This window comes from Rhinolophus ferrumequinum, chromosome 21, assembly GCF_004115265.2.
Source record: "Rhinolophus ferrumequinum isolate MPI-CBG mRhiFer1 chromosome 21, mRhiFer1_v1.p, whole genome shotgun sequence".
Taxonomy (NCBI): domain Eukaryota; kingdom Metazoa; phylum Chordata; class Mammalia; order Chiroptera; family Rhinolophidae; genus Rhinolophus; species Rhinolophus ferrumequinum.
In genome coordinates, this window is record NC_046304.1 from 39,315,733 (window position 1) to 39,328,967 (window position 13,235).

General features: G+C 39.5%; 1 non-coding gene and 1 pseudogene across 1 annotated transcript; both read right to left on the bottom strand.

Annotated features, from left to right (window-relative positions):
- Positions 1–1,913: 1,913 nt before the first annotated feature.
- Positions 1,914–9,749, bottom strand: LOC117013212 (actin-related protein 2/3 complex subunit 1B-like; annotated as a pseudogene).
- TRNAT-AGU (transfer RNA threonine (anticodon AGU)) lies at positions 8,151–8,224 on the bottom strand. Its single transcript has one exon. It is a non-coding gene; the product is annotated as a tRNA-Thr (tRNA).
- Positions 9,750–13,235: the final 3,486 nt, after the last annotated feature.

The window sequence follows — 13,235 nt, forward strand, 5'->3', positions numbered from 1 at the left end:
CAGGAATGGAATTCTTGGATTAGGATGTAAGTGCCTATATTAGACATTAATAGATATTGCCAGTGTTTTTGGATTTTGGCCATTAGAATAATTGTGTAGTGATATCTCATTGTTTTAATTTGCAAATATTTTTTACCAGTCTGTGGCTTGTCTTCTCATTCTCTTGATAGTATCTTTCACAAAGAAGAACTTTTTTATTTTAATGAAGTCCAGTTTATCAATTATATCTTTCATGCTCCTGGTGTTGTATCTAAAAAGTCATCGCCACACCCAAGGTCACCTTCTGTATTTCCCTTAAAATAAGACCTACCCTGAAAATAAGCCCCAGTTAAGATTGTCAGCCAAACGGACACATTTAGTATGTCATAACGATGTTCCAGAAGATGACGTGACTGTATTTGAATAAATGTAGATTGTTGTACATGAAAAAATAAGACATCCCCTGAAAATATGCCCTAATGTGTCTTTTGGAGCAAAAATTAATATAAGACCCAGTCTTATTTTCAGGGAAATATGGTATAAGACCCAGTCTTATTTTCGGGGAAACGTGTTAGGTTTTCTTCTATGTTATCTTCTAGGAGTTTTATAGTTTTGTGATTTACATTTAGGTCTGTGATCCATTTTGAGTTAGTTTTTGTGTGTGTGTGAAGGATATAAGATCTTTGTTTATTTTACTTTATTTTTTTGCACGAGCATGTCCAGTTGTTTCAGCACCATTTGTTGAAAAACAATTTTCTTTGCTCCATTGTATGGCGTTTGTTCCTTTGTCGAAGATCAGTTGACTGTATTAATGTGGGTCTATTTCTGGGCTCTCTATTACGTTCCATTGTTCTCTTTGTCCATTCTTTCGTCAATACCACACTATCTTGATTACTGTAGCTTTAACATATGTCTTGAAGTTGAGTAGTGTCAGTCCTCCAACTTTGTTCTTCTTCAATATTGTATTGGCTATTCTGGGTCTTTTGCCACTGCACATAAACTTTAGAATCAATTTATTGCTATCCATAAAACAACGTGATGGGACTTTTTTTTTTTTTTTAAGATTTTTTGGGGAAAGGGAACAGGACTTTACTGGGGAACTGTGCACTTCCAGGCCTTTTTTCCAAGGCAAGTTGTTGTCCTTTCAATCTTAGTTGTGGAGGGTGCCGTTCAGCTTCAAATTGTTGTCCTTTCAGTCTTAGTTGTGGAGAACGCAGCTTAGCCCCAGGTCCAGTTGCCATTTCTAGTTGCAGGGGGCACAGCCCACCATCCCTTGCGGGGGAGTCCAACTGGCAACCTTGTGGTTGAGAGCCCACTGGCCCATGTGGGAATCGAACCGGCAGTCTTCGGAGTTAGGAGCATGGAGCTCTAACAGCCTGAGTCACCAAGCCGGCCCCATGATGGGATTTTTTATTGAGATTGCTTTGAATCTATAGATGAAAATGGCAAGAGCTGGTATCTTGACAATATTGAGTTTTCCTAGCAATGAACATGGAACTCTCTCCATTTATTTAGCTCTTCCTTGATATCTTTCATCAGTTTTGTAGTTTTCCTCACATTGTTCTTATACATATTTTGTTAGCTTTATACTTTAGTATTTTATTATTTCAGTGCTAATGTAAATTAAAAAATTATTTAATTTTTTTTTTTTTTTTTTTTTACAATTTTTATTACTTCCAAGTTTTGAAACAGTTCATGACTAGGAAAGTGCTTTGGGGTATTTTTTAATTTTTATTTTTTACAATAAATGAAAGTATTTCTTTAAGAAAAAGGCACATGTTCCTCCAAATACGTAAGAAAACCTTCCTATCCCTTCTTTCTCTCTCCCCTGTGGGGACCCAAATAGATACCCTAGAAACATTCAGCAAAGCCAACTTTAGCCTCCCCGACCCCTCCCCCAGCAGCTGGGATGAGGCCAACATTCTCCTCACAGGTTATTTGATCTTGAGGTCCTTCCAAGCTGATTCCAAGCTCTTCACATCACAGATGCTCATGCTGCCCTCAGTGCCATAATGCAGAACTGCGAGCACTTGGCTTTGGCCCTGCTGAGCACTGAGATCTGGCTGACACTGTTGTGCAGCCAGTCTATGCCCGCCTCACGGGCCATGCTGCCCTCGGAGTTTCCCTTCTCATCGAGGTTCTGGAAGAGCTCGCAGGGGTCAAGCAGTGTTGGGAGCTTGGCTGGGGCACTTCCGGCTGCCCTTGGAAGCTCACCGTCCCTGCGGCGCCTCATAGGTAAAAAGCACCCGGAAGCAGTTATGGCTCACGTCCACCAGTCTGTTTTCTGTGATAAAGGTCAGAGCCAGCAGCGGCAGCGTTTCAGAGGCCAGAGTCAGCCGGCCATCTTGTCAGCATTGGCCAGGCACACAGTACTGTCGTTGCTGACCCAGGCCACAGGACTACCGCTGGCTGAAAAGCACATGCCATGCACCCAGTTGCAGCTACTACTGGACTCGAACGTCAGCTCACCGAAGGGTGTCTTGGAGCCCCATTGTAGGTCCCTCCTCCACCTCCTAGAGATAGGCTGAGAAGATTAGGCAGTTTAAATCGCAGGAGCCCGTGGCCGGGAGCATGTAGTCGGGGTGCCAGTCCAGGCTGATGATGGTGGAGCTTCTTGATGTGGTTGTACACCCACCAGTCATTTTCCTGCTCAAAATAGCTGATGAAGATGGCACAAGAGCTGCTGCCTACAGCGAACTTGTTCTTACTGGGAGCCCAGCACACATGGAGATCCATCGGTCCTGTTGATCCGCAGGATGACATGACAAGTGTGGGCTTCCACGTTCAGCCCTTCAGCGGTCTGTAAGGCAGGTCACATTGTGGTTATTCTCAGAGGCTCAGTCAATGCCGGTCACTTGCCTGTCGTGCTCCTTAAACTCATGCACCTTTACCCTCTTGGCCACTCTCTTCTCATAGATATGTACCTCGCGGGCGTTGGGGTAGACTGAGGTCGTTGTTACAGGTGTGGCACCTAATGGGCTCCAAATGTTTGGTAGAAACCACCAGTGAACCCATCTGGGCCTTGTGCTTCTTACTTTGGAAGGTTTTTTATTATTGATTCGATTCCTTTAATAGATAGAGGCCTATTCAGATTGTCTATTTCTTGTGTGAATTTTGGCAGATTGTATCTTTTAAGGAATTAGTCCATTTCATTTAGGTTATCAAATTTGTGGGCATACAATTGTTAATAATATTCCTGTATTATTCTATGGGATCTGTAGTGATGTCCCCTTTTTCATTTCTGATATTAGCAGTTTGTCCTCTCTCTCTTTTTTCTTAGTTAACTTAGCTATAGGCTTATTAATTTTATTGATCTTTTCAAAGAACCAGCTCTTGGTTTTGTTGATTTTTCTCTATTAATTTCTTGTTCTCAATTTAATTGATTTCAGCCCTGATTTTTTTTTCTTTTCTTTTGCTTAATTTAGATTTAATTTGGTCTTTTCTTCTTGTCTGCTAAGGTGGAAATTTAGATTATTGATTTTAGATCTTTTTTCTTTTCTAATATACACATTTGATTATATAAATTTCCCTCTAAATAATGCTTTTGCTGAATCCTACAAATTTTGTTAAGTTGTATTTTTATTTTTATTTAGTTCAGAATATTTAAAAATTTTTCTTGAGATTTCTTCTTTGACCCATTATTATTTAGAAGTGTATTCTTTAATCTCTAAGTATTTAGGGACTTTCCAGCTATCTTTGTATTGTTAATTTCTAGTTAAATTTCACTGTGATTTCTAATTTTTGAAAATTGTGAAAGTGTGATTTATGGCCCAGAATGTGCTATATCTTGGAGAATATTCCAAGTGAGTTTGAGAATCTGTGTGTAATCTGCTGTGGTTGGATGAGTAGTCTGCAGATGTTAGTTATATATAGTTTATTAACAGTACTGTTGAGTTGAACTGATTTTCTTTGCTTTCTTTCTTTTTTTTTTTAAGTGTGTTTTCTTTTTAAAACTTTTTATTGGGGAATATTGAGGAACAGTGTGTTTCTCCCAGGCCCATCAGCTCCAAGTCATTGTCCTTCAGTCTAGTTGTGGAGGGCACAGCTCAGCTCCGAGTCCAGTAGCCGTTTTCAATCTTTAGTTGTAGGGGGTACAGCCCACCATCCCATATGGGAATTGAATCAGCAACCTTGCTGTTGAGAGCTCGCTCTCTCACCAGCTGAGCCATCTGGCCACCCCTCCTGTAGCTCAGCGGCAGCTCATTGTCTTCAATCTAGTTGTGGACGGCACAGCTCACTGGCCCATGTGGGAATCGAACCAGCAACCCTGTTATTCAGAGCTTGCACTCTAACCAACTGAGCCATCGGCTGCCCTGAACTGATTTTCTGCCTGTTGGATCTGTCCATATTTGATAGAGGGTGTTAAAGTCTCCAACTAGAATCATGGAGTCATCTATTTCTCCTAGTATTGATTTGTTTATTTATTTTTAAGGAGGGTATAGCTCACAGTGGCCCTCGTGGGGATCGAACCGGCAACCTTATTTCTCCTTGTAGATCTATCAGTTTTTGCCAGTTTTAACATATTTTGATGCTCTGTTGCTAGGCCCAAACACATTAAGGATTATTATGTGTTCTTGGAGTATTGACCCCTTTATCATTAAGCAGTGCCACTCTTTATCCCTGACAACTTTCCTTGCTCTGAAGTTAATATAGCTATCTGTCTGAAAATTATATATCAGGCTCTGTCTGAAATAAATATAACTATCCCACTTTCATTTGATTAGTGTTAGCATGGTATATCTTTCTCCAACTCATTACTGTGAATCAATATGTGTCCTTATATTTAAAGTGCATTTCTTGTAGGTAATATATAGTTTGATCTTGTTTTTTGATCTATTCTGACAATCTTTGTTATTTAAATAGTATATTTAGACCATTGATATTTAAGATGATTATTAATTAATATAGTTAAATTAATGTCTACCATACTTGTTGCTGTTTTCTATTTGATATCCTTGTTCTTTGTTTCTATTTTTGTCTTCCACACTTTTTCTGCCTTTTATGGTTTTCACTGAGTATTTTCTATGAATTCATTTTCTCTCCTTTCTTAGCATATGATTATATTTTTTCCCCCACTTTTTTCAGTGGCTAACTTAAAGTTTGCAATATATATTTAATACTAATCCAAATCCATTTTCAAATAACACTATACCACTTCATGGGTAGTGCAAGTACCTTATATTAACAAAATATTTCTAATTCCTCCCTTCCTCCTGTCCCTTATATCATTGCTGTCATTCATTTCACTTAGGCATAAATAAATAAACATACAGACAGAGAGAGTCGACTACATTGTTGCTTTTATTATTTTGAACAAACTGTTATCTGTTCAATCAATTAAGACTAAGAAAAATAAATATTTTTATTTTACCTCTTTTTCCTTCTCCAGTACTCTTCTTTTCTTTGTATAGATCCAAGTTTCTGACCTATCATTTTCGTTCTCTCTGTAGAACTTCTTTTCATTACTTGCAAGGCAGGTCTACTAACAACAAGTTACCTCAATTTTTGTCTGTATTTGTTCTTCCCTTTTGAAGGATAATTTCACAAGGTACAGAATTCTAGGTTGGTGGTTCTTTCTTTCAACACTTTAAATACTTCACTTCCCTTCTTGTTTCCATGGCTTCTGAGAAGTTGGATGTAATTCTTATCTTTGCTCCTCTGTTTCTTTCATGATTTTTTTCTTTATCTTTAATTTTCTGGAGTTTGAATCTGATATACCTAAATGTAAGGTTCTTTTTCTGTTTGTTTGCTTGTTTGTTTGGTGTTCTTTGAGTTACCTGGATCTGTGATTTGATGTCTGACACCAATTTTGGGAAATGTTCAATAATTATTGCTTCAAATATTGCTTCTGTTTCTTTGTCTCTTATGGTATTTCCATTATGTGTATGTTACACCTTTGTAGTTACCACACAGTTCTTACATATTCTGTTCTGTTTTGTTTGGTTTCTCTCTTCCAGTCATTCTTCTCTTTGCTTTTCAGTTTTGGAAATTTATATTGTCATACCCTCAAGCTCAGAGATTTTTTTCCTCAGCCATGTCTAGTCTACTAATGAGCCCATCAAAGGCATTCTTCATTTGTTACAGTGTTTTTGACCTCTAGCATTTCTTTTGATTCTTTCTTAGAATTTCCATCTCCCTGCTAAAATTATCCATCTGTTCTAAATCCCTTAGAATAGTAATCATATTTTAAAAAATTCCTAGTCTGTTAATTCCAATATTCATGCCATATCTGACTCTGGTTCTGATACTTATTCTGCCTCTTCAAACTGAGTTTTTTACCTTTTAGTATGCCTTGTAATTATTTGTTGAAAGGCAGATATGAAGAACTGTGGTAAATTGGTCTTTGGTAATGTGGTAGTAAGATGTGGAGGTGAGGGCGGCCGGTTAGCTCAATTGGTTAGAGCGCGATGCTGGTAACACCAGGGTTGCCGGTTTGATCTCTGCATGGGCCAGTGTGAGCTGCACCTTCCACAACTAGATTGAAACAACTATTTAACTTGGAGCAGATGGGTCCTAGAAAAACACACTTAAATAAATAAAAGTTAAAAATAAAAGATGTGGGGGTGAGGAAGCATTCCATAGTCCTACGATTATGTCTCAGTCTTTCAGTGAGCTGTCCCCCTAGAATGAACTTCCCCGGTGCTTCTTAAGTTTTCTTTCCCCGTTGGTTGGGACAAGAAGGCTACAAGGGCCTGGAGTTGGATATTTCCCTTTCCAGTTAAGTTAGGATCTGATAAAACCCCAGCAGGTAAGGCTCTGGCAAAATAGTTTTTCCTGAGGACAAGCCTTGTTAGAACAAAATGCTCCGGCACGTTTCAAAATGGTTCCTTTTCCCTTCTGCCTGCCAGAAGCATGAGGGGATTTTTCTCTGACATTCACAGTGAGGACCTGGTAGAACTCCTGGAGATAAAGCTCACTAATTTTGCCCCCCCCCCCAACTAGGTCCCCCTGGAGTTTTTAACTCTCAGATGTGTTCACAGTAAGCCTCCAGCAATTTGTCAATTACAGTTTTTCCTACCCCAGCACTGGTTCCAGGTGAGTTTCCTTCTCAGGTAAGTTGTGATTCTCTGTATCTATCTCTCCAATTTGGGGGGCAGTGGTTTACCCTGTGACCTCACTTCTCTGGTATATCTAAGAGGAATTGTTGATTTTTGAGTTTGTTTAGCTTTTTATTTGAGTGATGACTTTTGCTGAGTCAGAAACCAGAAGTCCTCTATTTCTTCTTGTTGTTCTCCTTGTTTTGTCCTCCCTCCTTTTGCTATATTATTTTATTTAACTTATTATTTTCCCAATTTTTATGTAGTAAAATATATATAACATAAAACCTACCATATTAACCTTTTTTTAACCGTGCAATTCCTATCATCATCACATTCATCTCCATAACTCTTTACATCTTGTAAAACAGAAACTCTATACCCCTCAAACAATAACTCCCCGTTCCTCCTCCCTCCAGCCCCCCTGGCAACCATCATTCCACTTTCTGTCTCTATAATTTTTGACTACTCTAAGTAACTTATATAAGTGGAATCATACATTTTGTCTTTTTTGTGACTGGTTTATTTCACATAGCATAATGTCCTTAAGGTCCATCCATGTTTTAACACGTCATAATTTCTTTACTTTTTAAGGCTAAATGATATTCCATTGTATGTATATACCACATTTTATTTATCTATTCACCCATCAATGGATTCTTGGGTTGCTTCCACATTTTAGCTATTGTGAATAATGCTGCTATGAACATGGGTGTATAAATATCTCTTTGAGACCTTGTTTTCAATTCTTTAGGGTACCTAGAAGTGGAATTGCTGGATTATGTGATAATCCTATTTTTAATTTTGTGAGGAAGCACTGTTTTCCATAGTGGTACTTTCATTTTACATTACTACCAACAGTGCTTAAGGATTCTAATTTCTTCACATCCTTACCAACATTTGTCATTTTCTTTATTTTTTTTTATAGCAGCCATTCTAATGGTTATAAGGTGGTATCTCATTGTAGTTTTGATTTGTATTTTCCTAATGACTAGTGATGTTGAACATCTTTTCATGTGTTTATTGGCCATTTACATTCAAGTACATTGCTCATTCTTGAATCAGGCTGTTTTGTTGTTCATTCTTTTTTCTTTTCTTTCTTTTTTTCTTTTTTAAGGCAGGCGCAGCTCACAGTGGCCCATGCAGGGATCGAACCGGCAACCTTGGTGTTACTAGCACCTCGCTCTAACCATCTGAGCCAACCGGCCACCCCAGTTTACGTTGGATTTTTTTTTTTAATGCAAGTTGGTTTTGTTTTGTTTTCTTGTTATTGTTCAGTCTCTACTTCTTTTTGAGTGAGCTTTGATAATTTGTGTTTTTCAAAAAATTTTAAATTTATCTAAGTTGTAAAATTTATGGATACTTACAGTTGTAGTATTCCTTTTAATGTCTTTAGGGTCTGTAGTGATGTCCTCTCATTTTTATTATTTATAATTTATATATTTTCCCCCTTTTCTTTTGTGGCCAGTCTGGCAAGAGGTTTATCAATTTTATGGATCTCCCCGCCACCCCCAAAGAACTAGTCTTTGGTTTTATCGGTTTTCTCTATTGTTTTCCATTTCATTGATTTATATTCCATCTTTATTATTTCCTTCTTTCTGCCTGCTTTGTGTCTAATTTACTCTTCTTTTTGTAGTTTTCTAAGGTGCAAACATAAATTACTGATTGAAATTTTTCTTATTTTCTAACCTACGTAATTTATATTATGTTTCCATCTAAGCACTGCTTAATTGAATCTTACAAGTTTTGATGTGTTTTTATCTTCATTCAGTTCAAAATATTTTCTTATTTCCCTTATGACTTCACATTCGATCTATGGGTTATTTACAAGTGCTTTGCTTAGTTTCCAAATGTTTAGGAGTTTTCCAGATGGCTTTCTGTTATTGATTTCTAATTTAATTTTGTTGTGGACATAGATGATACTTTCTATGATTTCAATTCTTTTGCATTTGCTAAGATTTGTTTTATGGCCCAGAATATGGTTTGTTTTGGTGAGTGATCCATGTGCAGTTGAAGAGAATGTATATTTTGCTATTATTGGTTGGAATGTTCTGCGAATGTAACTTAGGTCAAGTAGCTTGACAATGCTCTTCAGGTGTTCTATTGCTTTAATAATTTTATGTTTACTTGTTCTATGGATTACTGAGGGAGTGGTTGTGATTTCCTACTATGATTGTGGATTTATCTATTTCTCCTTTCAGTTCCATCAGTTTTTGCTTCACGTATTTGAAGTTCTGTTTTAAAATTACAGATGCCCTATTAAAAAATATATATGTAAATTAATGTTCACATATAAATAAATCTAGAGGAATATACTCTAATAAATTATTAACTGTGGTTACTGGGAGGGGTTATTGGAGGCTTTTATTCTCTATGTTAAATAGTTCTGTGTCACTGTGTGACAGATATAAATGATAAAAGTCTAACTATTACGTTGTTTTGTGCACCTGAAACTAATAAAAAAATGTTAACTAGTTCTATAATTTTAAGTGTTTTATAATATACATGTATTCTTTTTGAAATTTGAAAATATAAAGATATGTTTTACAGGAAAGAGAGAGATGGTTGCGTGCCTATGAATGTGTCCTCTCAGCCTGCAAAGTATTCTCTGGTCCACCTTGGAAAAAAGTCAGCTGGACGCTCTCTGCCCGTCTTGCCCTTGCCAAGTTCCCGGACCACGGCCCACACCTCCTGCTTCTGCTTCCTTACCAGCCCTTCCTTACCTCCTGTCATCTGGCTTTGGGCCCAGGAGCCTGGAAAAGAAACAACTTTCTGAGGTCACCATGTGGCCTGCCAAACCAGCAGGCTTTCTACCACGTCACTTGACTTTGCTGAACAAATTTTACCCACTTTATTTGCAGGACATTTCTTGGATGTTTTCTGTTTTCCAGACTCTTATTCCCTGAAGACAAACCCTCTGTCTCATCGCTGGGCCAGCTCTTACTTTTCCCTCAGGAGTCAAAGCAAATGTCTCTGCCTCCAGGAAGCCTTGCTTAACCTCAACCCTTTCTGCTCCCACCAGTCTGCAGAATACTCATTGCTCCTTATTGAACGATTGGCTCCCAGGCTGACTGGAGGTCCTCTGAGGATAGGGGGCTTATGTCCACCTGCCTCTGCTATTGACTCACTTACAGGTAGGTTCCCAGTTTGCCTCCTGGCAGCCAGTTTCTCCTGCATATAGCTCCCAAATGAATGTCTAAAATCATGTCACTCCCTGGTTCAAGAACCTGCAATGACTCCCTACTGCCTATTGAATCAAGTCCAAACTGTTGCTCTTGAGTATATTTAATTACATCAAAAGGAAAATTTTCTGTTCAGTGAGGTGGACAAAGTTAAGAGAGAGATGACAAAATAGGAGAATATTTTTGCAAGGTCTAAAACCAGCAAAGGATATAGAATCTTCCAGGATCTCTTGAAAATCAACATCCAAAAAGGCATCAACCTCAATTGAAATATGACCAAATGATATGAAAAGACAATTTTATATAAGAGAAAATCTCAAAGCCTGATCAGCAAATGCAGAGATACTCAAACTCTTTAGTGATCAGAGAAATGCAAGTAAAACAACAATAAATACCTTGGTCAGACTAGCAAAAATCAGACAGCTGGATAATGTCAATCGCATGGAATATAAGAACCTCCTGCACTGCCTGTGGGAGCGTGGACTGGTGCAGACATTGTAGAGAAAAACATAGCTGTATCTAGTCAAACTGAGACAGATATATCTGTAACCCCTGACCTAGTAAATCTACTCTTGGCTCCTAGGTATATAACCCAAAGAAAGTCACACCAGGTCCATAAGAGGACGAGGCTGAGGATATCACTGCTGCCTGTTTAGCAGGTCGGGGGAAGGGGAGAGTTGGGTGCAGTCAGGTGTCATTCCCTGGGAGAGTGGAGTGGCCAAGGATGGGCGTTGCCCTACGGAGCACCACAGCGATAAAAGCAACTCGATGTTCACAGAGCAACCTGGTTGGATGTTAAATCCATAGTGCTGGGTGAAAAGAGGACCAACAGAGCAAGGCCTACAACACAATGCTGATAATATATAGAAACACACACACACACACACACACACACACACACCACACCAACTGCAAAGAGACATTTTGAGAAATTTGATTATGAATTGGATATTAGGTATTGCTAATTTTTGGGGGTATGGTGCTAGCACTACAGTTAGGTAAGAAAATGTTCAATGTTGGAGAGGATGTGCAGCTGACAAATATAGAGGTGAAATGGTACGATGTCTAAGACTGACTTTATAGTATTTAGTTCAGCAAGCTAAGGGAAAAAAAGAGAAAGCTGAAACAAATGTATTTTAGGCAAAAAATGTAAGCAAAACTGCAAGGCAAAATCTTGATGGTGGTTGAGTCTTAGAGAGATGAGTATATGGGGGTTTATTGTACTATTGTCTCTACTTTGGTGTATGTATTAAAAATTTTGTAATAAGTTTAAAAGAATATCAATGATACATATTTTCAGGAATATGTTCACACAAAAAGATACATATTGAACATGTTTGAGTAGTTATCTATGGAGGAGGAAGAAAATAGGAGCAGGGAATGAGGATAAAAGGGAAGGAGGGAAGGAAGGGGGAAAGGAAAGAAGGGAGGGAAGGATAAAGGGAGGAAATAATGCTCTATGGTAATTTGTCCTGAACTGAGGAGGATGGTTAACTTAATCTTCTGCACGTAAAGTCCAAAAGAAGGGGGGAAATTGATATCCCTTATGACACTACCACTACGGCATTTTAATTTTTTCTGTCTAAGCCTCTAACGTTCATTCTTGTGCATACTAGGCTTTTCTGCCTAGCTGTCACCAGGACAGTTAGGGCACTTTGTTCCTTGCTTAAGTAACAGGAATGAATTTTTCGTCACTAAATGCCAGCCCTGGCCTAGGACCTCTTGGTCTGTGATCTCAATTTATCTTCTCAGTAACATTGAGGTAAGTATCATCTTCATTTTATAGATGCAGAAAAGTGAGCTCAGAGAGAAGGTTCTTTGTCTGACCTTTCTAAATCACAAAGCTGGAATTCCAAACCCCTTAGTCTCAAACACCCAAGATCATGTGATTGCACCAAGTTGATCCAACAGCTTTATTATTATTATTATTATTATTATTAAGTCTTGCCTGTGGTCCTTTATATTGATGTAAGGTCATTTTTTAGCTGCTCTGTTATTTCTGAGAATTTGGGTTCTTCCTAGTTTTTTGCTTTCGTAGATAAGATAGTCCTGCAAAGAATATCTTCAGGTTTAGAGCTTTTTGCTTCTGTTGAATTATTCCCTTACCAGGAGTAGGGTTATTTTATGTTCACCTAAATGGGCGGACCTCATTATTACAGTTAATTCACTTTGAGGGAGTTTTCATGAGAGGAAAGGCAGAGGGGGGGGGCAGCCAGGTCATCTGTGCAGGGACAGGAAATGCAAGGGGTGAGGCCTTAGGCCAGGCAGGAAGTTGGTCTCGATTGATTTTTGTGGTCTTCACATTTTCCTACTGCCTTCCCACTTCAAGTTAGGTAATGGGGTTCTGGAAAGCTCCAGGATAGGGCCAACACAATGGGACACAAGACTGTTGTTTGTGGGAGGTGGGCAGCTGGGACCGGCTGGGGCCCTGATAGTTCTCTGGCCTTTTGGCAGCTGCCCGGGCCAGTCTGGGAGGGGTCAGCTGGGGATAAGCAGCAAGTAAATATAGATCCAGGGAAGGAAGCCAGGCGGCCCAGCCCTGCACTGACCTCTCGCTGGAAGGTTGGGGACGGTGTGTATCCTGGCACCTTCCTCTCTAGTAGTGGGTGACACCTGGCCCAGCAGCCCCTTAGAATTGTGGAAAGTGGCTGGGGGTGGGGATGGTTGGGGTGGGGGTACAGATGAGGGAGCAGAGCCTCCAAGGGGATCAGAGTGGAGGTTAGTGGAAAGCTGGTCAAGAGATGCTATTTCTAGGAGATTGACAGCAAACCGCATTTCCTCTCTGCTGATGCGTCTCGCTTGTGGGCCCAGCTGGACGAGGTCAGGCTAAGGGGCTGACTGGTGCAAAGGGATGCGGGGTCCCCAGTCCAAGGGGCAGGGGCCAGTCCCCCTGCAGGGCCTCTCCCCACCCCCATGGCTCTTACACATTCTGGAGAGGAAGGATATCCTGAGCATAAACTGGCCTTCCTTTGCTCTCCGCCCTCACAGGGTGCTGGCCCTCTCCACCCTAGGGCGTGGGGGTTATCAGCCCCGCCCC